Source organism: Euleptes europaea, chromosome 18 (assembly GCF_029931775.1).
Source record: "Euleptes europaea isolate rEulEur1 chromosome 18, rEulEur1.hap1, whole genome shotgun sequence".
Classification (NCBI taxonomy): domain Eukaryota; kingdom Metazoa; phylum Chordata; class Lepidosauria; order Squamata; family Sphaerodactylidae; genus Euleptes; species Euleptes europaea.
This window is the reverse complement of record NC_079329.1, coordinates 33,614,209-33,638,665: the sequence shown is the minus strand read 5'-3', so window position 1 is coordinate 33,638,665 and position 24,457 is coordinate 33,614,209. Positions and strand designations below refer to the sequence as shown.

Genomic DNA, 24,457 nt, shown 5'->3' with positions numbered 1-24,457 from the left:
GACCAGAGGAAGAGTGCGACACACATAAGCATAGCCTTTGTTTTGTTTTTTTAAAAAACCTTTCCAATGTCAATTGGCCAACCGAGACCAGGAAGTATCTCTTCATACAACACGTAGTTAAATTGTGGAACTCCCTGCCCCAGGAGGTGGAGATGACTGCCAACTTGGAAGGCTTGAAGAGGGGAGTGGACATGTTCATGGAGGAAAGGGCTATCCATGGCTACTAGTCAAAATGGATACTAGTCATGATGCATACCTATTCTCTCCAGGATTAAAGGACTGTGCCCATTATATTGGGTGCTTTGTCAGGATAATGCTGCTGCAGTCGTCTTGTTTGTGGGCTTCCTAGAGGCACCTGGTTGGCCACTGTGTGAACAGACTGCTAGACTTGATGGGCCTTGGTCTGATCCAGCAGGGCTTTTTTCATGTTCTTAAGACGTAAATGCAGTTTCAGAGGGGAGGTAATAAGTGAAAGCCAGTGAAAATGAAAATATGAACACACTCCTATCTAAATTGTGAATATTTCACGTGTTTGTTGAGAATGAGATACTGACACCAATTTGGGGGGGGGATTTACATTTAACACACTTCAAGCACCCAAAAATCCTTGGCCCAGGGCTGCCATGTTGCCTCTTTGAGATCTTCTACACAGGCCCCTGCCAGTTGTGGTTGCAATTCAAATACTCCATGCATTTAAAAAGAAAAACACGATTATGCTCTTCAACTGTGTTGTCAAACAGGCTCCAGAGCCCCAAGGCTGCTCTGGGGCCACAAACCTCTCCCTCTGCCGGGGGCTCTCCACACTCGAGGTGAAAGTCGCAGTCCCTCCTCCTCCTCCTCCTCCTCTCTCTCAATAGCTCTAAAGCCACAGGGGATGCATCAGCGCTTGTTTTACCGACCTTGCCAAAAGGCAGCTTTGTAAGGAAAGTGGCATCATCGTGTCTTGGGAACAAGAACCCCAGGAAATCCGGGGAGGAGGAGGCAGCAAATCCTCCCTTTAGAACCATCGTGAAGATAAAAAGTTCGCTTTTTATTGTTCTTTGCAAAGAAACTCAAAATAAAGCCAGCATAAGCACTAGGGTTGCCAACCTCCAGGTGGTTAACAAAACTTGGCAAATTGAAGCGGTCCGTGAGTTATCATTAATTGTTATTTACTGTTAGATTACCGTTACTTAAAAAAAACTACATTTGAAGTTGCTGCAGTATTTTGCATACTGATATTGTATAAGATTGTAATGTTATATTGAAAGTGGGATACATTGATATTTAGTAAAATCACTGGATTTGGCTAAGCTTTGCTATATTTAGTTCATATCAGTATACTAGCCATAGTTGCTGTCTGTTTTTGCAAACCTCCAGGTGGTGGCGGGAGATCTGCTATTACAACTGATCTCCAGGCGATAGAAATCAGTTTCCCGGGAGAAAATGACTGCTTTGGCAATTGGACTCTATGGCGTTGAAGTCCCTCCCCTCTTCAAACCCCACCCTCAGACTCTCCTGGTATTTCCCAACTCGGAGCTGGCAACCCTAAAAGAGACACAGCGTGTTTGCATGGCCTTCTAGATCCGGAAAGAGTTTAGGAACCTCCTCCTGCTACCCTCAGTCTACCACCAAGTTCTGGCAGGAATCTGGCTTTTGACAACTGCAGGGTATGAAGAAATTGAAACTTCATGTTAGGAAAGGAATATTTTACTCCAAGCCATTGCGTTCTAGTGTTTTCTATGGTTTATGGTGCTTTAAAAAAATTAATCCCCAGAGTGGATTAGGAAAGCACTGTTGGTAGGAAGTAGCGAGGTACTTGGTGAATAGAGTCATGAAAGAATGGGGGGGGGGGGAGACCCTAGAAAAAACACACTCTTCTCTCTTACCCAAGGAAAACTGAAATGTTCCAATGAAATATTTTCTCTTTTGGAATAAATAAGCAAAGGACAAATTAGGGTTTACCCTAAATGTGTAGGGTAACATGAAGATTTATTGTATTTTATTTCATTTACTTCTTCAATCCCATTCCCGTCTCTATTTATTCAGTTTATATACCCCGTCTTTCTCTCTAATGGGGACCCAAAAGGGCTTACATCATTCCGGTCTTTTCCATTTTACCCTCACAATAACAAAGCGAGGTAGATTAAGTTGAGAGTGTGTGAACGGCCCAAAGTTACCTAGTTCCATGGCAAATCTGAAACTGGGTCTCCCAGATCCTAGTCCAACAATAACCACTATACCACACTGCACATAATACAATACGGTATTAGACGGCAGTCATTCCTGTGTTTACTGTAGACTTCTACACCAAATGTTGATCGTATGATTACTGTGGTCCATAACATTTAACTCTATACGCAAATACACTGCTAGTACTATGGTTCAAATAATATAGTTTGTGTTTACTACAAAATGTATGCTTTGTTTTTAATGTTTATTCTTCCCACCTCTCAGGAGGCAAAAAAGAAGGTATGTGCGCTAAAGTAGCAGAGGGTGCAGGAGTGTTCACCTCTCTCTGCTGTACAGGCTTATATTCAAAGGTTTGCTTGTAGAAGACGAAGGCATTTACATGTTTCAATTCCAAAAATATGTCTAATAGTACAATTGCATATACCAAGTTGCATTTTATGCTGTTAAAGCAGTAAAACAAGATCAGGGTTGATCAGAAAATAACATGTATTTCAATTTTTGCCCAAATTTTCCATTCCCACCCCCATGGCATCAAATTTTCTCTCTTCTAGTGAAGCCCCAGGATCCAACATGATGTAGTGGTTAAGAGCAGTGGACTCTAATCTGGAGAACTGGGCTTGATTCCTCACTCCTACAAATGAAGCCAGCTGAATGACCTTGGGCCAGTCACAGTTCTCTCTGAACTCTCTCAGCCCCACCTACCTCTCAAGGTGTTTGTTGCGGGGAAAGGAAGGGAAGGCGATTGTAAGTCGGTCTGATTCTTCTTAAAAAGGTATAGAAAATCAGCATATAAAACCAACTCTTCCTCCTCTTCTATCGGACCTCCATGTAAATGAACACTTAAAAAAATTAACTGTATTACAAGAAAGGGACCCACAATGACTTGTGGGGGCTATCTCATTTTACCCTCCTGCATTAGTTTCGCTTTTGCTTCCCTTAAAGCCCCTATAACCTCTCCCCTTTGCCTGCTTCCTTGTCTCCTTCCCACCCCACAGCCAACCTATCTTTATTTGCCTCCATCTTCAGCTCCCTCCCTGGCAGTCTCTACCCGGGAAAATGATGGCCCAGTTGTAAGGTGCCAGCTGCTGGGCCAGGCCCACTTGCATGGCAGGGACACGCAAGGATGTACAGGGGGCACCACACATTCCCCTGTACCCCCTCCCTGCACTATTTCCTCTTTCCCTCCTCCTGGCAACCTCATATCACCTCCCCTTTTCTGCTCATAGATTCACAACCCTGCATTTTATCTGCCTCCCATCTTCAGCTATATTTATTATTTACTTGCATCATTTATGCCTCATCATTTATTTCTCCACAGTCAGGAACAAAGCTGCTTACATCATTCTCTTCTCCTCTTTACCCTCACAACAATCCTGTGAGGTATGTTAGGCTAAAAGTACATGACTGGCCCAAGGCTACCCAGCAACCTTACACGACAGAGCGAGGATTTGAACCCGGGTCTCCCAGACCCTAGCCTAAAACTCTAACCACTACACTACACTGGCGTTCATAAGGTGGCTGCTGTTGAACAGTAGCAAGCAGCCAGGCTTGGGCGAATCACACAAGTCAGATGGTAGTGAGTCGCTGGTGGTTGCTGCCAGGCCTGGCCCCGATGAATCCTCTCTCAAAGGTAAAACAACCTGGAAAGGGTCTTGCCCCGTCTCCCTACCTTTTACTGACAGAAACCAGACCTGAAACCCTGGCAAAAGTGTTGTGGTTGCCTAGCAATGGCCACTGAGGACATCCGTTTCTTAAAGCATCATTTTGGGGTTTTTTTTAACCCCCTCCACAGTGTCTTTTCTTTTATTCTTCAGATTTTTCTGCAAGCCTGGGGTGTTTTTCAGATCTGCTCACAGCTGCCATATCCGGATTTGAGTATCCTCAGATCTGGCCAGGTTGAGAATTAGAATACACAACCAAGAACCCTCAAGGATTTCCGGGTGGAGGTATTTCATTTCCCCCTTCCCCACTATTTCCTCTTTCCCTTCCTTGGAAGTACCCATATACAGCCTCTCACCTTTTCCTGTCTCCTTCACACCCACCAGCCCACCTACCTTTACCTACCCCTCACGCTTAATCTCCTTCCCTATCCCTGGCAGTTTCTGCCAAGAAAAACTAGAAGGTATGTAGCCAGGGCTGCTGTTCCCACATTGGCAGAATCTTCCAAGTATCGAGTAAAATTGCCCTCTTTTCTATAACAGAGTCAAAAATACATCCCCTACATTTGTTTGAGGAAGGAACCTCAGGCTCTCTGGCTTCTACCCTCCCCCCAAAAATTCGATTTATCTTGCTTCATCTGCAGTCCTGCTTTGGGTCCACTCCTATGGTATCTTCATGCGCAACCGGAACAAGGCAAGGTAAACACTTGATTCTCACAGTGCCGAAGGGCTATACATTTCCATTCTCTGAGCTGTCGTGAAAAACTTGCAAAGCCGTCAACTGTTTCCAGGGTGCCCCATGAGACCGGTCTCCAAGGTCTATGCATGGAGGTCACATCCATCTCCCAGATGCTGCTGTCAAGCTGTGCTCTGAATCTAAACAGAAGGGGCAGAGGAGCATGTCTGAAGAAAATCAGAACTGCTCCAAGGAGCTCGGTAAACATCTCATGCAAAGAAAACCAAGCATCAGCTGCTCCTCTCTCTCATCATACGGTGCCCCTGAATAGCCTCTGCTCTACAGAAAACTCAAAAATCTGGGAATAGCTGAAAGGGCCTTCATCAGTGGTTAATAAAAACCATTTAAGCCTGCACACATTCACAGAAATAAATAAATACATACATATACATATATTTATGTATGTATTGTATATGTGTGTATGTATTTCTGTAAAAGTGTGCAGGCTTAACATGGTTTTTATTAACCACTGATGAAGGCCCCACAGGCCGAAACGCGTTTGATATTCTTTCTACCTAACCTTGGGTACCCAGCTTCTGTTTTCAGGTTGGGTTTTATTCCCCCTATTTTTTTTCTTCCACGTAGCTAAAAGGGCAACACCATAAGATTCAGGAGATTCTCCTTAAGGAGCCTGATTGGGTCACAATTCACATCTTAATAGGTTTGCTCTCTTACAGGTTCAAATATACAGGGCTGCCACTCAGTTTTAAAAAATCTCAATTACCGTATTTGTTCAGGTTGATTTCATATAAACCTGCACAAAAGGAACAGCTGTGAAGGGGGGAATGTATACCTTAAGATGATGTATTCTCATGCCACACCATCTTAAAAGAACCAGCGTGGTATAGTGGTTAAGAGCGGTGGTTTGGAGCAGTGGACTCTGATCTGGAGAACCGGGTTTGATTCCCCACTCCTCCACATGAGCTGCGGAGGCTAATCTGGTAAACTGGATTTGTTTTCCCACTCCTACACACAAAGCCAACTGGGTGACCTTGGGCTAGTCACACTCTCTTAGCCTCACCTTCCTCACAGGGTGTCTGTTGTGGGGAGGAGAAGATGATTGTAAGCCGGTTTGATTCTTCCTTAAGTGGTAGAGAAAGTTGGCATATAAAAAACCAACTCTTCTTCATATTTTTCTGAGAGAACAGGCTGAGGTTCACTGGTAGAGGGCTTAGTTTACATGCAGGAGGTTCCCGGTTCAAACCCCGACATCTCCTGTTAAAAGGATTAGGTGATGTAAAAAATCTCTGCCTGAGCTGCTGCCAGTCAGAGTAGGCTAAACTGACCTTGATGGACCAGCAGCCTGACTCACTATGGCAGGCTCGTTTAGGGAGAAGCAATCAGCGGCAGAGCATTTTCTGTGCATGCAGAAGGTCCCAGGTTCAATTCCTGGCACCACCAGTTAAAAGGATTAGGTAGCAGGTGATGGGAAAAACCTCCTGAGACCCTGGAGAGCTGCTGCCAGTCAGAGTAGACAATACTGACCTTGACAAACTGACGGTCTAACTCAGTATAAGACACCTTTGTGTGGGGAAAGCCCCTTCCAAGATATCACCTCATCTGCAGGTTTTTGTAACTACTCATTCAAAAAAGTTTTAACCCCCCCCCCAATTATGTTGCTTAATTCATCAGGGCTATGTTCTGAAGACAAGTGATGCAGCAACCTCGCTAAACCAAAGCAAGTCACAGTCCAGATGGCAGATCGCCTGAGCCCTCTACTAGGGTTGCCAACTTCCAATTGGGGCCTGGAGAATTACCAGAGTTCTCCAGACTACAGAGATCGTTCCCATTGGAGAAAATGGCTGCTTTGGAGGGTGGACTCCATGGCATTCAACCCTGGTGAGGCCCTGCTCCCAGACGGCCAAGAATTTCCCAAGCTGGAGTTCGCAACCCTACTCTCTATGTACCCGATCTGAGCTCCAGAGAAAAAATACAGGGTATAAACAGATTATTATCAGGGGCACCTTTTAAAAAAACAGATTCACCCAGCCAATAAAATGCTGCTAACCTAGCAAAATGCCAAGGTGACTCAACAGCCTTGGTTGATAACCCCTGCTCCAATCAGGGCTGCAGAAGTGATTGTGGGGAGGCTACATCTTGAGCAAAAAACAAAAATAAGAAAACCCTTCCACCCACTCTGGTGAATTGAACACAACTGCACTCAGAATTGCGCAGGTCATACATTATACCAGGGGTGGGCCCAGGGGCCATTTAAGGCTGCAAAATCATTTGGTCTGGCTCTTCGTGGGTCCTGGCAGATCACTAGCTCAGGAGGATCTAAGACTGGTGATCCGCACCCTCCCACGAACAGGAATAGCCTTTATTCAAGGCATATGTGTGTTTGATTTGCTGAGAAAAGGAATATTTTTTCCCCCTTTCAGAAGAGTCCTTAGCTATGGAGCTGCCAGGACCACCCAATAAACTGTGTTAACCCTTTCCCACCCGGGCCATGGAGAAACGTATTGGTCGGCTAATTTTTAAGTTGATAATTTTGTATGGCCCACGAATGAGGTTATAAATATCCAAATGGCCCTTGGCGGAAAAAAGGTTCCCCACCCCTGCATTATACATTCTATAGGAAACCAAGCAGTGTGGTATATAGAGTATTGGACAAGATCTAGGAGACCCAGGTTCAAATCCCTACTCTGTCGTGGAAGCTTGCTGGGTGACCTTACGTCAGTCACACCCTCTTAGCTTGCCCTACCTCATAGGATCGTTGTGAGGATAAAACTGATGAGCAGAAGAATGACGTCGTAAGCTACCTTGGGTCACCATTGGGGAGAAAAGTGGCATATAAATAAATATTTCAGTAGCCCTCCTGTACTGTATTAAATACACAAGGACAAGAAGCGGAATGAGGAAGGCTGCAAGCATTCTGCATGATAAAAATATTCATAATTCAGCATAAAGCAAAGCTGAATTCCGCAACCTGCATAAGTACCAAATGTGCATCTATTTGCTCATCTAGCATGGTTTATTTGTCTCTCGATGCAATGCTATGCAGAGTTACTCCCATCTAAGCCCATGAAACCGAACCACGAAAATAGGCTCCAACAGGGGTTAACTCTTCATAGAACTGCTCGGTCACAAAAGACACTGAAGGCCAAGAATGCAAAATTTGCACAATGAATACTAATCATGGATGGGCATGCCTTTCCAGAGGTGCAACAGACACTTTGCCACTTGCCAAAACAAAGGGACTGTCAACTATTTCACTGTTAGCATTGCTTATAGATGTACAGGCCTTCTGTCTGTAGACTCTTGCATAAACTTAGCATTCATGGGATAAGAGGATGGGTCCTCTTATGTATTAAAAATTGGTTAAACGACAGGAAGCAAAGAGTAGGAATAAACGGACAGTTCTCACAATGGAGGGAAGTATACAGTGGGATCCCACAAGGATCAGTATAAGGGCCAGTACTATTTAATTTGTTCAAAAATGATCTGAGACTAGGGGTGAGTAGTGTAGTGGCCAAGTTTGCGAATGACACAGAATTAGGATGATGAAAACCAAGGTTGGCTGTGAAGAGCTCCAGGAGGCTGTCCACAAACTGGGGGAGTGGGCAGCAAAGAGGCGAATTAAGTTCAGTGTTGGTAGGTGTAAAGTGATGCACGCTGGGACAAAAAAAAATCCCAACTTCAAGTATAGGGTCTGAACTTGCTGAGGCTGAGAGGGGAAAAGATCTTGGGGTCGTAGTAGAAAGCTCAATGGAAGTGTCAACCCAGTGTGCTGCAGCATTGACAAAGGCAAACTCTATATTAGGGATTGGGAAAGGTATTGAAAATAAAATGGCCGATATTATAATATTGTGTATTGGGTGCAGTTCTGGACAGAATCAAACAGGTGCAGAGGAGAGTAACAAGGATGATCAGGGGCCTGGAGACCAAGTCCTATGAGGAAAAACTGCAGGAGTCGGGAATGCTCAGTCTGGAAAAGAGGAGGTTGAGGGGGGACATGTTTACTCTCTTTAAGTATTTGAAGGCTGTCACTTAGAGGAGGTCAGGGAGCTGTTCCTGTTGTCAGCAGAGGATAGGACTCACAAGAATGGGTATAAATTGCAGGAGGAAAGGTACCCGCTGGATATTAGGAAACATTTTTTACAGTAAGAGTTGTTTGACAGTGGAATCATCTACCTAGGGAGGTGGTGAGCTCCCCCTCCCTGGCAGTCTTTAAGCAGAGGCTGAACAAACACTTGTCAGGGATGCTCTAGGCTGATCCTGCATTGAGCAGGGGTTGGACTAGATGGCCTGTATGGCCCCCTCCAACTCCATGATTCAATGAATCTATGATGCCCCTGTATAGATCTACTGTGCGGCCTCATTTGGAATGCTGTGTGCAGTTCTGCTCACCATAGCTCAAAAATGACATCACATAGCCAAAAAAGGACAGAAGAGGGCAACCAAGATGATTAAGGGGTTGGAGCACCTTCCCTATGAGCAAAGGTTGAAGAATCTGGACTTTTCAGTTTCGTACATGATAGAGGTTTATAAAATTATGCACGGGGTGGAGAGAGTTGACAAAGAGAGCTTTGTCTCCCTCTTCCAAAATACTAGAACTTGAGGGCATCCAATGAAGTTGATGGGCAGTAGATTCAGGACGGACGAAAGGAAATACTTCTTTACACAATGAGTAACTAAAATGCGGGGATTCACTGCCAAAGGATGTAGAGATGGCCAAATGCATAGATGGCTTTAAAGGGGGATTAGACAGATTCACAGAGGACAAGTCTATCAGTGCCTACTAGCCATGGTGACTAAAGAGATCTTCCATGTTCAAAGGTAATACATTTCTGAATATCAGTGCCAGGAGGCAAAATCAGGAATATACCTTGGCCTCTATGCCCTGTTGTTGGCTCTCCAGAGGAACCGGTTGGCCTCTGTGTGGGACAGGATGCTGGACTAGATCCAGCACTAGTCTGGTCCAGCAGGGCTCTTCTTATGTCTATACAAGACGAGTATAAGGCATCTCTACCATAAAGGAAAAACAAGGTTTCATGCCGAATGACTGACAGTTTATTTTGCTGGGTGAACAAAGCTCTGTACCTGTCATGGACCTGTGCCGCTGGCATCTTGCCAATTCATAAATTAAAATACACCATCTGTACATAGTAACAACCTCCTCTTTGATGTTCATCAACAAAGGTTGGGGTTTTTTTTGCTGTACACACACAGCCACATGACCAGGTAATATCTTCAGCGTTCCTAAAGTGTGCAGGGAGGAAGACTATTTACCCTTGTCCCATGTGCTCGATCTCAGGCAGAGAAGAACAGCTGCTGCTCACAGCAGGGATGCTGGTCTAGAAAAGTTGCAACATCTGGCAAGTTGCCTCAGGCAAACAAACCACGTTGCTGTGGGCAAACAAACTGCAGCCAAACCAGTCAAGGCGGAGTGACAGCCACCCTTCCTCCATCCTGTTCACTCCACTATTTATTGACGTCGTTTATGCTCTGGCTTTATCCCCCATGGGGACTTAAAGGGATTTGTATAGTTCTCTTCTCCTCCTTTTTATCCTCACAACAACCCTGCGAGGTAGGTTAGGCTGAGAGTCTGTGACTGGACAAAGATCACTCAGCAAGCTTCCACGGCAGAGTGGGGGATTCAAACCTGGGTCTCCCAGATCCTAGTCCAACACCTTAACCACTATACCACAGTGGCTCTCTACAAACCCAGCAGCAGGATCCTAACTTGCAAAAATCTTTGTTACGTTAAAATGTTGCCTAATTACAGGTACTGAACCCTCTCTCCTGAAGTTAAATCAGAGTCTAACATTGTCCCCCTTCCCCCCAAAATGAACAAACCTGAAGAGCCACACACTATACCATTTAGGAACAACATAGAAAAATAACAGCCAGGTATAAGGAAGGATAAGGGGGGAAAGTACTCTTCTGTGGAGAGTAAATACTGCTTCCTAGTAACCAGGCAAGGAATGATTACAACAGTTATTTTCTTTTAGGATACAAATGACCAACATAAGGATATTTAGGCAGTCAGCCTAGTAAAAAAAAAAGTGTTGTTATTTGCAAGACTGGTATAAGAGGTGCTTTTGTGTATGGGGTGGTGTTGGTGCAAGTGGGTGGGGTCTGTCATTACAAAAGAAGCAGGTGCCATGAGCTAGGTCAAATCCATTGCAAATGTACAACCTGCAAAGCAAGACACATCTGTGGCATTACCTACTACCAAGCTTGCCATCTGCTTGCTGGCAGCAGGCAATCCCCTGCCCTCGATAATTTGAGGAGGAAGAGGGAAAAAATGGGAGGAGGGAAGAAATGGCATTGATTATGACACTCTAGGAATTTCGACTAGTTTCTATGGTCCTTACCACAGGGATGGGGGGATTCCTAGAGCATCCTCTGGAAGTGACGCCACTTCCTCCTGGAACTGTACCCTCCCCAAGCACAATCCACTAACTTCATTTGTCTACTTGGTGGCAACAGCTGAAAACCCTCTGAGTGGGTACCTTTGCACCTACCCTGTCAAACCAGATAATTTTACTTCAGCAGTGAAGTACCTGTACCGTCCACATTGCCAGCTCAGTTTAATCCCTACTACTAATCCTGCTGTGAAGGACACATTTAGGAACAAGATCAGTCCATTTAGCTCAACATTGTTTTCAGCAACTGGCATTGGCTTACGGAAGTCTCAAGCAGATGGTCCCTTCTCAACCCCTTGTTCCTTCCAATTGGAGAGACCACAAATTAAAGGCTAGAGCAGGGGTGTCGAACTCATTTGTTATGAGGGCCGCATATGACATAAATGTCAATAGGTTGGGCCGGGCCATATGTACCAAATCAATAAATGCCATAAAATGCAATGCCAGGTACCAGAGATACAAACGTCATAGAAGACACAGGCAAAGTCAATTAATGATGTTATTTTTGGGATTGTTTTAAGCGTGTTTGTATTTTAAGTAAAAAAAAAAATATCATTAATTGGCTTTGCCTGTGTCTTCTGTACAGTTTATATCTCTGGTCCCTAGCATTAAATTTAATCTGGACTGGGAACAGAATTTGTGCTCTGGGACTGGAATGACATGTCGCAGAGTGGAATGACAGTCCCTGGGAGTAGCAGAAGCATTCTGGGACTGTCATTCCAGTCCCAGAACACTTCTGTTACACCCAGGGGCTGTCATTCCACTCTGCAACCTGTCATTCCATTCCCATACACTTCTGCTACTCCTAGGTGCTGCCATTCCACTTGCGGGCTGTCATTCCAGTCCCAGAACACTTCTGCTACCCAGAGGTTGTCATTCCACTCTGCGACCTGTCATTCCAGTCCCAGAGTAGTGTATTTGGGCCCAGAGACTATAATGGAAAATCCATTCCGCATTTTCTTTGCAATTTTTTTGTGCTGTAATGTATTTCAATGGAGCCCATGTAAGTCAACTGGCATTCCTGGATCCCATTATCTCCAGTGGGCCTGCAAGCGTCTCCCATCGTTTTCAATGGGCAATCCTGTCATTCCTTTTAGTACATCCCCTTGGTTTTTTTTTAGGAATTGCATGGAGAATTAACATTCGGGAAGTTCTTCCCGCCTATAGAGCAGCAGAGTAAGATTGCTGAGGCTTGAGGATAGGAGACCAGCATCTTGCTCACTTAGTCCTGACTCTCAGAGGTTGCCCTAGAGCTCCAGCTGCTGAGGTTTACACTCGTTGAGCAGGAAGCTGCTCATCTTGCTGCATAATTTGAGCAGTGCAATGTAGGGAAATACATATTTAGGGTATTGGAGGAGAGTGTTACGGATTCCATGGACTGTCAAAAAAACAAATAAGTGGGTTATAGATCAAATCAAGCTGGAACTGACCCTAGAAGCTAAAATTACTAAACTGAGGCTGTCGTACTTTGGACACATTATGAGAAGACAAGAGTCACTGGAAAAGACAATAACGCTAGGAAAAGTTGAAGGCAGCAGGAAAAGAGGAAGACCCCACAAGAGATGGATTGACTCCATCAAAAGGAAGCCACGGCCCTCAATTTGCAAGACCTGAGCAAGGCTGTTAAGGATAGGACGTTTGGGAGGACATTGATTCATAGGCTCGCCATGAGTTGGAAGCGACTTCACGGCACTTCACACACTCACACACACGCACAAATAAGATCCCTCTGGGCTGGAGCAGGGAAGGAGTGAAGAACGTCAGTTCCCCCACCCCCCAGTCAAGCTCCACATGGGACTCGGGTGTTGAGGGAATGAAGATCGCGCTGCCTCCCGGCCAGGAGACAGCACAATCTTCAGTTCCACCCCCACCCCAGGCAAGTTCCACGTGGGGCTTGGCTGGGGAGGGGAGGGAATGAAGATTGCACTGCCTCCCAGCAGGGAGGGAAGGCCGGAAGGGACGGCAGAAGGTGGCTGGCTGGGCTCGCAGGCCAGAGCAGCCCCAGGAAGCCCAGAAAGGGGTAGGGGGAGTGGTTGCTGGCTGCTTCGCGGGCCGGAGGGAAGCCCTCTGGAGGCCGCATCCAGCCGGCGGGCCGCATGCTTGACACCCCTGGGCACGCATTCGGTTAATACCCTATGGGCATTCGCCAAAAATGTCAGCTAAACCAGGGGTCTCCAACTTGGTTGACCCTGTGGACATTTTTGAAATGCTGAGAAAAAGTAGTGCGCACCACCACAAAATGGCTGCTACAGGGCAGAGGCCAATCACAAAATGCTGGGAGGTTCTAAGCCGGGGGCCCCAACATGGTACCCATAGGTGCCCTGGCACCTGCCAACACCTTTTCTGGCAGCTGCCAAGTGTTTTTAGGAAGTGGGTGGGGCCAGGTATGGCTTTTGCCCAGCAAGGCTTCTGAATGGCTACTGGAGATTTGTTTGGCTCTGCTGATGTTCCTCTGGCAGCAGCTGCCACCACAGCACCACATTGCGTTAACTGAAGTAAAGAAATGGCAATCATTTGGTGGCTGGTTCCGCCTCCAGAGGCAGCCATTTTGTGGCTGTGCCAGAATTCCAGAGGTGCCCGCAGGCTCAAAAAAAGTTGGGGACCCCTGGTCTAAGCGACGGATCCTCCTATAACGGAGGCAGCAGTTTCTGAATAGGTCCTTCTTGCAAACACAAAGGTGATGCCTCCTGGGCTCTTTGAAAGCACCTCCTGCCCCAACGAGGCAGATGGGTCATTTGCTTCGAGGAAGGAGCAAATGGGCACCAGGAAGCACATTGGCAGGTACCCACGTTGGGGATCACCGAGCAGAAAAATCAGACTCTGAGCAATCAGACCTGATTTCAGTTAGGAAAGCATCCCCGAACCAGGTCAGCCAGATAGAAATCCGACAATGCAGAAAAGCAAAGATAGTTAAATACATTTTAAGTAGCTTGTAAATCACTCTCCGCCATGACTTTGTTTGCAGGATACATCACTGGCGACATGAAGACTGTTAAGTCCGCGTGGGAAGGATTCACGAGATCCGAGACGGAGTTCAACAACACAGCTTTAGTTGATTTCAGCACAGAACTAACTTACACACTGAACGTGCCCTGCTTATATGCCCCCCTGGCCGCCTGCGGCCACTCCCCCCCTGATCCGTGATAGGGGGGAATACCCTCTCGGTGACCAATGGGACATGCTGGCTTAGGGCCAATAGGATCCGTTTGCTTAGCCAATAGGGCGAGCAGGGTTTAGGATCCTTCATGCGGAACTCAAGCTCCTAAGTCTCCCCTTGCTTACTACCCTACTAAATGCATACACAACAAAGACTATGAAACAAAAAGGAGCGTTGGGGAATCTGACACGATCATTTATGATGGGAAAGGTATAGACTGCAGAAAAGATCTACCACTTTGGTCAAGAAAGCACTGGGTGAGCCACTCCGGCAGTTAGAGCCCCCTCCCCTTTCCCAGCAAAAACCAGATTTTGTTTGGTGCTTTGATGCCATCCTTGGAAATTCAAAACCAGAACGTTAAAATCTGGACCCAGAGAGAACGTAACAGATTACCTACAGAAGCAAGATGGCAGAAGGAACAGGAGACTAAATCGCAACAGATTAAGTTGACAGAGCTGAGCATTTGTACATTTTAAAATAGTGCCTTTAAAAAAAATAAACCTACGTCACAGCATAAAGTGAACTGTTCAAGAACAGACGTCGCTATACAAATAATGCTCACGTACAGCCTTCAGCCAAACATTGCAGAATCCCTGACGGCCTTTTGAGAAATGGCAGAGGTCCAAGAAACACAGACTGAACACCAAGCCCTATTAAGATCAACGCCTATTTGGCCCTATGAAGAAATCTACAACACTCAAATTTGCAATGTCTTTAAAAAACTGGTTGGTCCAATAAAATATGTATCACCCATCCTGCTTCTTCAGAACAACCATAGTATCTTGAAATGCAATTGAACACAAGGAATTATTTTGTTTTAATTCAAGGAATTATTTTGTTTTAATTCATTCTTTTTTAATCCTTGGGATAAACAGTTAAGTTTTAACTCAAAATAAATCTTAAATTGAGGTTACATTTGAATTAAGACACCTACAGTTATTCAGGACTGCTCGATCCTGTGTTCAAACCCTTAATTTTTTTTATTTAATAATTTTTTTATTCAGTATCTTAATATAATCATAATTCAACATTATATAAGGGATTAAATCAAAGAATATCCTTTGAATGGTCCCATTAAAAACTGCTTTTCACCGTAAAGTCTCCACACCTCCCATTCCCCCCAAAATTGTACATTATCAGTCTGATTTATCAAAGCCGTACGTTTTGCCATTTCTGTCAATTCTAGCATCTTATTTAACCAGCCCTTTATTCAAACCTTTAATTTGATACCATCCTTCAGCCAACCCAAGAAGAGTGGTGCAGTGGTTAGAATGGGGGAGTCCCCAACATGGTACCCGGGTTTCCAAGAAGTAGGCGGGGCCAAGTAGGGCTTTTGCCCAGCAAAGATTTGGATTGGCTTTGCACATTTTTAAAAATGTTGCTATGGCAGCAGCTGTCATTATGTAACTATGTCAGAACGGTCACTATGTTACTGAAGCTAAGCCGCGGCGATCATTCTGGGGCTGGCCCCGCCTCCTGCGGCAGCCATTTTGCGGCAGCCATTTTGTTGCTGAGCCCACCAGGCTGTGTTCGAACTCCAGTTGTGCCCACAGGCTCAAAAAAGGTTGAGGACCCCTGGTTTAAAGTGCCAGACCTTGGGTTGCTTGCATACTCTTAACCTAACCTCCCTCACAGGATTATTGCGAGGATAAAATGGGGGTTTTTTTTGCTGTAAACCCCTCTGGGTCCCCCAGGGGAGATGAGTGGGGCATAAAAGAATACATCTGAAAAACACCTAGACCATCGCTGACAAACAAAGTTAGCCTACAAGAAGCACATACACACAACCTCAAACTCTACATATCATAGTCAAAAAGGGCAAGAGTCCAGTAGCACCTTAAAGACTAACAAAAATATTTTCTGGTAGGGTATGAGTTTCGTGAGCCACAGCTCACTTCTTCAGATACTTCTTCAGGTATCTGAAGAAGTGAGCTGTGGCTCACGAAAGCTCATACCCTACCAGAAAATATTTTTGTTAGTCTTTAAGGTGCTACTGGACTCTTGCCCTTTTTGACTACTGCAAACAGACTAACACGGCTACCCACTGTGAATTATCTACATATCATGAAGAGGTTTCTGTACCTGTCCTGCTGAATACAAAGCTGCTGAAGGTCACCTCAAAAAGGTTTTCAGCTAAACACTAGGAAAAACTTTCTGACAGCTAGAGCGGTTCCCCAGTGGAACAGGCTTCCTCAGGAGGCGGTGGATCTCCTTCCCTGGAGGTTTTAAGCAGAGGCTAGATGGCCATCTGTCAGCAATGCTGATTCTGTGACCTTAGGCAGATGATGAGAGGGAGGGCAGGAAGGTTTGTGTCAGTGTTTGGCTCTTGTGGCCCTTTCTTGCATGCCCAGGGTAGTGCCAACTGCTAGCGCGGTGAGTGGTTAAGAGCGGTGGTTTGGAGCAGAGGACTCTGATCTGGAGAACCGGGTTTGTTCCCCCACTTCTCCACATGAGCGGCGGACGCTAATCTGGTGAACTGGATTTATTTCCCCGCTCATACAGATGAAGCCAGCTGGGTGACCTTGGGCTAGTCACACTTGCTCAGCCCCACCTACCTCACAGGGTGTCTATTGTGGGGAGGGGAAGGGAAGGTGATTGTAAGCCGGTTCAATTCTTCCTTAAGTGGTAGAGAAAGTCAGCATATAAAAACCAACTCTTCTTAGAAAGCAATTTTCCTCCAGGCCAGATTGGCCAGGGATCCTAGACGGTTGGGTTTTTTTTGGGGGGGGGGGGCTTGGAGTAGGGGTCACTAGGTAGTTGTGAATTTTCTGCATTCTGCGGAGGGTTGGAATAGATGACCCTGGTAGTCCTTTCCAGCTCTATGATTCTATGAAAGCACCAGACTTAAAATTTAGGAGGGCTTTGCCACCTATACTCGATTTCCTATACTCTATTTCCTGGCTATGGGATTAGAGATGCGTAGACACACGGTGCCATAGCATCAAGAATACATCTACATCACAAGTTCCACTAAAAGCCAAAGAAAGGATCGACCTATTCCTGTCTCTCCTCTGCCACCCACACCATTGACCTGGACAATGAAAGAAAAGCATTAAAAGACACTGTGACTGGAAGACTAGAAAAACACTCTAAAATGCAGATATTTTGCTAAAATGGCTGCAAGCGCTGGATTACAGAAGTGTGTTGAAAATATATCAAATGTGAACCCATCACACGCACACTCGCCCCTTAAATTCTTAACGGCAAACAGGTCGCAGATGTTACTTTGCACTATTGTACTCATGGATAAGCTGAACTCTTGCTTTGTTTGATGGATAGAAGAAGAGCTGGTCTGTATATGCTGATTTTCTCTACCTTTTAAGAAGAATCAAACCAATTTACAATCTCCTTCCCTTTCTCTCCCCACCACAGGCACCCTGTGAGGTAGGTGGGGCTGAGAGAGCTCGAAGAGAGCTGTGACTAGCCCAAGACACCCAGCTGGCTTCATGTGGAGGAATGGGGAATCCAACCCAACTCTCCAGATTAGACACCATCACTCTTAACCACTACACCATGCTGGCTACTTTCAGCCAGAACTCATTCAGACTGTCAGAGGCATAGCAAACAGGATGAGACCACTGGTCTAATTAATTTATTTTGAATTAGGACTACAATTAAAACAAGCTAGGCTGGGTCTATAATTTCTGGATTTTCAGAATACAAGTTATGCCTGCCTATGTGTGCAAACCACCTTCTGCTGAAGATGAGGGGGGATCAGTTATTTGAAAGAAAGAAGGGATTTACACAGCTAAATTTGTTGTATTTGCGTAGCGACCATGAAACGAGAGAGAAAATGAGAACTCATCCTTTGCCTTTTCTTTATCTGATGTCAGCTGCAATGTTTTTGATCACACTGCATTTTTTTTAAAGCCAAGGTATGGGTGAAAAATAAGCCTTTAGCATCACTGTGGGAACCTGAAGCTTTGAAAATTGGTACAACCCCAGCAATGACTGTGGTGCAAGAACCGGAGTGTTTAATCTTGTAGAGCGTTCCACTGTAAGTGCATTGATTTCAGCGGTCTTAGACAGAAGTAACTCAGCACAGAACAGCACTGTAAATAATCCAGCCCATCTCAAAATTTTTGCCAACATAATGGCAAAACTGCATACCAAAAATGAAGCCTGAGGGTTGAACTGTGTTTTGGGGTGGGGTGATGCAGAATATGTCTTGATGACCTTATGGTTTCTTCCTGCCCCAAGAGATGATTGCTTTGATATATGGCATAATTAGACAGGATAGAGGTGAGAAGTCAGACATCCCACCCACCCCGTCCCTTGCTTATATATTCTGGAATATTCCTCAGGACCAGAATTTCAACATTTCTTCTCTATTCAGTCCAGTTTTCTTCGTGTTTAACATCTGGCTTAGGAACTTGTTTTCTATTTCTCTTTGGTAGAGTAGCAGTTTTCTGATTCTTTTTTCAGATTTGCATATCAACATATAACGATGGGAAATCAAAGTTATAACCAATTCAGACTAAAGGAAAATTCCAGTAATGTTTATACCCTTGCCTGACATACTTCACTGAGTATATGTTTGGCACACAAATTCACTAGGCACATGGTGGTATAATTCCAGGTTCTAAACCAGAGGATTCTAACATTTTACTGAGGAGTCCCTAGAGCCTCTTCCTCAAGAACTCACTTTTTGGCACATTGACTGCTTGAGTCTTCCAGGCAAAGGTTCAGTTAGGTCTTCCAACTTTCTGACTCAGGGTCATTTATAAGCCTTTTTGCCTTGTTACAAAATTTAAACAAGTTATCCAGTATAGCTCAAGTAAAGAAATTAAGGGAAAAGTCAGTATCTGGGAGAAAGAAAAATCCATAGATTTTCGTGGCATATACAACTCAGCAGAGAAGCACATATTTTGCATATATAAGATCCCAAGTTCAACATCCAGCATCTCCCATTAAAAAATTACCACAGTATCAAGTCATCTTTGGAAAGCTATTTGCCCATCAGACAGTACAGGGCACAAGGCCCCTTTTTAGGTCGGCAAAATATTGGTTCTCTCATCGAGGAGGAGAATTAGGTTCTGAATTTCAGTACTCGTCTGTCAAGCCTTCTCTTCTTGAAGCAGCTCCCTTACCACTGCACACTTTCAACTCCATGCTAATGTCAACGGCATGGTAGGCATGCCCGCCAAGAGGCAGGAGAAAGTTAACAGCAGCTGCAACAGGCCCGCATACGGAAAGACCAGAGGAGGATCCACTCTGTTGCATCACACCACAAACCCTCTTTTTCAATCATCTGATAAATTTCAGGTGTCATGCTGTAACTAAGCAGGAACAACCCTGCTGGCTCCCATACCAAGCCAGAAGGCCTAGCTCAGCATCTCGTCCCCAACAGTGGTCAGCCAAGCGCCGTCCCAAAGCCCACAATCAGGTCATGAAGGCAACAGCCCTGCCCTTATCCTGGCATACGACACTCTGACGTAGGCTGCCTCTGAACAGGGAGGGTATATTTTTGATCCCATGGTTAATAACCATTGAGCAATCTATCCTCCCAAACTTTAAAAGCACACTAAAGCTCTAGTCATCCTCTCTAGTCCAGGTATTCGACAAGTTAATTACGTGATAGGAGATTACTTTTCCTCCATCCTGAACTTCCCACCAATCAGTCTCATTGAATGCTCCCAATTTCTAACATTTATGAACAAGGAAGACAAACATTCTCTCTACCCAAAATAACACTTTAAAGTACATCCCCCTCATATGTACATGCTCTCCCCCAAGCCCCATTACCACTTTCTCACCTGAAGAGCCTACAAAGGGCTGGGAGAAAAGCCCCCCCCCATGCTCCCTTTATCACCCAGCACACCTGTAGCCCTTTCAGACCGAGGAGCTTAGCCCCAGCCACAAGGGCCATTTGATGCTCAATACAGGTTAAGCAGAGTCAAACCTAATAGAACAGTCTCTGCTCCCGAGGAGCCTACACTCTTCCATCAACGTTGGTCCAAGAAAATAAGGGAACCCCCCCAACCATCCCTGCTCATGTTTGAAGACTGATGCTCTGAAAGTATTGACAGCCCAAAGGGGGGGCAGTCTTTTTTCCATCCCACGGGGAGCAGAGTGGGAAGTATCCCGAGCAAAGCTTGGGAGGGGCTGTGGCTCAGTGGTAGAGCATCTGCTCAGCATGCAGAAGGTCCCAGGTTCAACCCCTGGCATCTCCAGTTAAAGGGACTAGGCAGGTCGGTGATGTGAAAGACCTCTACCTGAGACCCTGGAGAGGGGCTGTGGCTCAGTGGTAGAGCATCTGCTCGGCATGCAGAAGGTCCCAGGTTCAACCCCCGGCATCTCCAGTTAAAGGGACTAGGCAAGTAGTTGATGTGACACCCTGGAGAGCCATGGGGAGGGGCTGTGGCTCAGTGGTAGAGCACCTGCTCGGCATGCAGAAGGTCCCAGGTTCAACCCCCGGCATCTCCAGTTAAAGCAGTGGTTCCCAACCATTTTTTGACCAGGGACCACTAGGACTTTTTTGTTCGGTGCAGGGACCCCAAGGTTCAAAATAAAAATTCAGGGAATTTGAAAATAAACTTTAATCATAACTGTTAGTTAAACATTAAACTTAGAATTATATTTGAATATATATATATATAATAATAGAGAACTTTTAATTGAAAATATTAATTTATTATGGGTTTATAACTTTGTTTCGCAGGCCTTAATTTAGTTCTCGCGGACCCCTGGGGGTCCATGGACCCCTGGTTAGGAACCAGTGAGTTAAAGGGACTAGGCAGGTCGGTGATGTGAAAGACCTCTACCTGAGACGCTGGAGAGCCATGGAGAGGGGCCGTGGCTCAGTGGTAGAGCCTCTGCTCGGCATGCAGAAGGTCCCCGGTTCAACCCCCGGCATCTCCAGTTAAAGGGACCAGGCAAGTAAGTGATGGGAAAGACCCCTGCCTGAGACCCTGGAGAGCTGCTGCCGGTCTGAGCCAACAATACTGACTTCGAGGGAACAAGGGTCTGTCTGGTTCAGCATAAGGCAGCTTCACGTGTTCAAAGCCCCGTCTCCCACTCTCACCTGGCTGCACGGGGCGCCTTCGCTTGCTGCTTCTGCCGAGGCTGCAACGCTTTCCTCCCAGCCTCTTTTCCGGTCGGCTTCCTCTCCGGCTGTCCCTTCCCCCCTCCCCCCTTGCCTCATCTCATATGGCTTCACGCACTCCCCGCCGCGCCATAGGGCAGCCTGGCCCCCACGTGCCGCTTGCCTGAGCGGCGCCGGACGTCGCCCATTGGCTCGCCTTCCGTGGGTAGAGCGGTGCGTGATTGGGAGGGTGGAGGGAGGGTTTCAAAGGCTTCTGGGAGTTGTAGTTTTTTCTTCCTTTCACCCACGGGCTCTCTTAACTTTTCACTCGCAGTGGGTCGCCGTGTTAGTCTGTCTGCAGTAGTCGAAAAGGGCAAGAGTCCAGCAGCACCTTAAAGACTAACAAAAAAAATTTCTGGTAGGGTGTGAGCTCATACTCTACCAGAAAATAACTTTTCATTGTAAAACAAAATATATATATATTTTTTTATTATTCTTTTTGTATTTTTTTTTCAGTAATACGTAAATATACAGGGGGGAAATTGGGAAAGGGAAAATAATATTAATTCACATATCATTTTGTTGGTATCTAACAATCTCTACCCCTCTAAAACAAACATTTTTTTTTATTATTCTTTTTTCTTTTTTCCCCCCAGTAATAAGTAAATATACAGGAGGGAAATTGGGAAAGGGAAAATAATATTAATTCACATATCATTTTGTTGATATCTAACAATCTCTACCCCTCTAAAACAATTTTTAAATTATTATTCTTTTTTTTCCCCCAGTAATAAATAAATATACAGGGGGGAAATTGGGAAAGGGAAAATAATATTAATTCACATATCATTTTGTTGATATCTAACAATCTCTACCCCTCTAAAACAAACAATTTTTTTTATTATTCTTTTTTTTTTCCTTTCAGTAATAAGTAAATATACAGGGGGGGAATTGGGAAAGGGAAAATAATATTAATTCACATATCATTTTGTTGATATCTAACAATCTCTACCCCTCTAAAACAAACATTTTTTTTTATTTTTCTTTTTTTCTTTTTCTTTCAGTAATAAGTAAATATACAAGGGGGAAATTGGGAAAGGGAAAATAATATTAATTTACATATCATTTTGTTGATATCTAACAATCTCTACCCCTCTTTATAATACCGTTTTCCATATATTTTATAACCAAAAAATAATTTGATTTGATTAAATCTTTTGTTTGGTGTTTTTAATAAATTCATTAAAAGGTCTCCATCGCTCATGATTCTGTTCTTGTGTATTGTCTTTCATGTATTCTGTTAATTGTGCCATAGTACTGTATTCTAAGGACTTGTCTAACCATGCTTGAAGTGTTGGGATCTTATTTGTTTTCCAAAGTGATGCCAGCGCTACTCTTGCCGCAGTTGCAAGATATCTTAATACAATCTGTTGATCCTGATTCATGGTATGTGGTGCTTTATTCAGAAGAAAAAGTTTGGTATCGTATTTTATGCTCTTACAATGCCTTCGAGGTTCTTATGGATTTTTTTCCAATATTTCTGTACGACTTCACATGTCCACCAACAGTGGAAAAAGGTGCCTCTGAATTTATGACACTTCCAACAGAGTCCCGAAGCTTTGCTGTTCATATTCTGAATATCGCTGGGCGTTATGTACCATCTGTGCAGCATTTTTAGGCAATTTTCCTGAATACTTTGGGATAAAGTGAACTTGGAGTTTTCCCGGAAAATCTGTTCCCATTCTTCTATCGTTATCGTTTCATTTAGGTTTTCCATCCATTTGATTTGGCATACTTTAACTTGTTCTTCCTCTGTATCAAACGATATTAAAAGTTTATAGAACTTTCCTAAAAGATGTTGTAGTGGTTTACTCATTAGTTGTTCAAATTCCTTCTCTTTTCTGATTTTACCTCTAAGTGTACAGTCCTCCTTGAATCTCGATATTAATTGATGATGTGTCATCCAAGATATCTGTGGGTAATCTTCCTGAATTTCCGTTAATGTTTTCAGTGTTTCATCTTAAAAAAAAATTTTTTTAAGGGATTTATTACATTTATATCCTTTCGTCCGACTAGTGAAGTGCCTGGTTGTCTTATAGAGTCCAATAAAGACAACTAGGAGGAGGTTAAAAGCAACAGTTCTTTATTTAGCTAAACACAGACCTGGGGTGCAACTAACCCACAAATAAGATGCAGAGTTACTCACCAGAGAAACAAAGGAAGCTTAGTATCATTTATGCATTCGCATGGGGCAGGCCCATGGCTGCTGACAAGCAGATTGATACACAAAAGCACCAATGCACATTAGGTGTCTGTGTGTGTGTAAAGTGCCTTCAAGTTGCAGCCGACCTATGGCGACCCCTTATGGGGTTTTCATGGCAAGAGACTAACAGAGGTGGTTTGCCAGTGCCTTCCTCTGCACAGCAACCCTGGTCTTCCTTGGTGGTCTCCCATCCAAATACTAACCAGGGCTGACCCTGCTTAGCTTCTGAGATCTGACGAGATCAGGCTAGCCTGGGCCATCCAGGTCAGGGCTACATTAGGTGTCTACTCCACTCTAATTAGCATAGCCTATAGATATTGCCCGAAGGCGTCTCTGAGCAAGTTGTCTTGGAAGTAGGTCTTGTGATCTTGGAAGTAGAAATCACATTCCTAAGGATGAAGGTAATTCAAAGACACTGTTTTCTCTACTGGTGAAAGGCCGTACCAGGCGAGCAATGTAATCTGTTGGCCTCTTATAGTTGTGGATGCCAACGTTCCCAAAGCTTCCATGTGTGTGCGTATGAATACATAGTGTTCTAAACCAGCCCTTATATCTGGGCATTACACTAGGAAATAACATATGTCGGGTTCCCAATAGAAACGTCAGATTTGGTTGCTGTATCATGTGTTTTCAGTTTAGGGCCACCGTAAACTGAGAAGAATTAAGCATGTTTCAAACCAGTCCTTCGAGTTAAAGTTGATCTCCGGATACCAGGGCCTGAGGAGGAGAGGGTTTGAGGAAGGGACGGACCTCAGTGGGGTATAATGCCATAAAGTCCACCTTCCAAAGCAGCCATTGTCTCCAGAGGAATGGATCTCTGGCCAAGAGAGAGCATTAGACATGTCAAGACTCATAACTGTATACACTGGAAAAACAAAAGTCCCAAGATTTCCTGGGGACACTGGTCTCATTGCTCAGTTTCCCTTCTTTGTCACCATTAGCAATCAGTGACTAAAATGTTTCTCTTTGGAGCCATAACAGTGCAATCCTAAAAAGAATTACACCAGTCTAAAGCCATTAATTTCAAACTGCTTAGACTGGAGTAACTCCTTTTAGAATTACACTGGAAATCATAA

At 44.7% G+C, this 24,457-nt stretch overlaps 1 protein-coding gene and 1 non-coding gene across 2 annotated transcripts in view; one reads left to right on the top strand and one right to left on the bottom strand.

The window, feature by feature from the left end:
* Positions 1-21,137, bottom strand: part of ACLY (ATP citrate lyase) — an 85,801-nt gene extending 64,664 nt beyond the window's left edge. Inside the window, exon 1 of the mRNA XM_056863195.1 lies at positions 21,119-21,137. The gene's annotated coding sequence lies outside the window, so the exon portion shown is untranslated. The remainder of the gene's footprint in view (positions 1-21,118) is intronic.
* Positions 20,196-20,267, top strand: TRNAA-AGC (transfer RNA alanine (anticodon AGC)). Its single transcript has one exon. It is a non-coding gene; the product is annotated as a tRNA-Ala (tRNA).
* Positions 21,138-24,457: the final 3,320 nt, after the last annotated feature.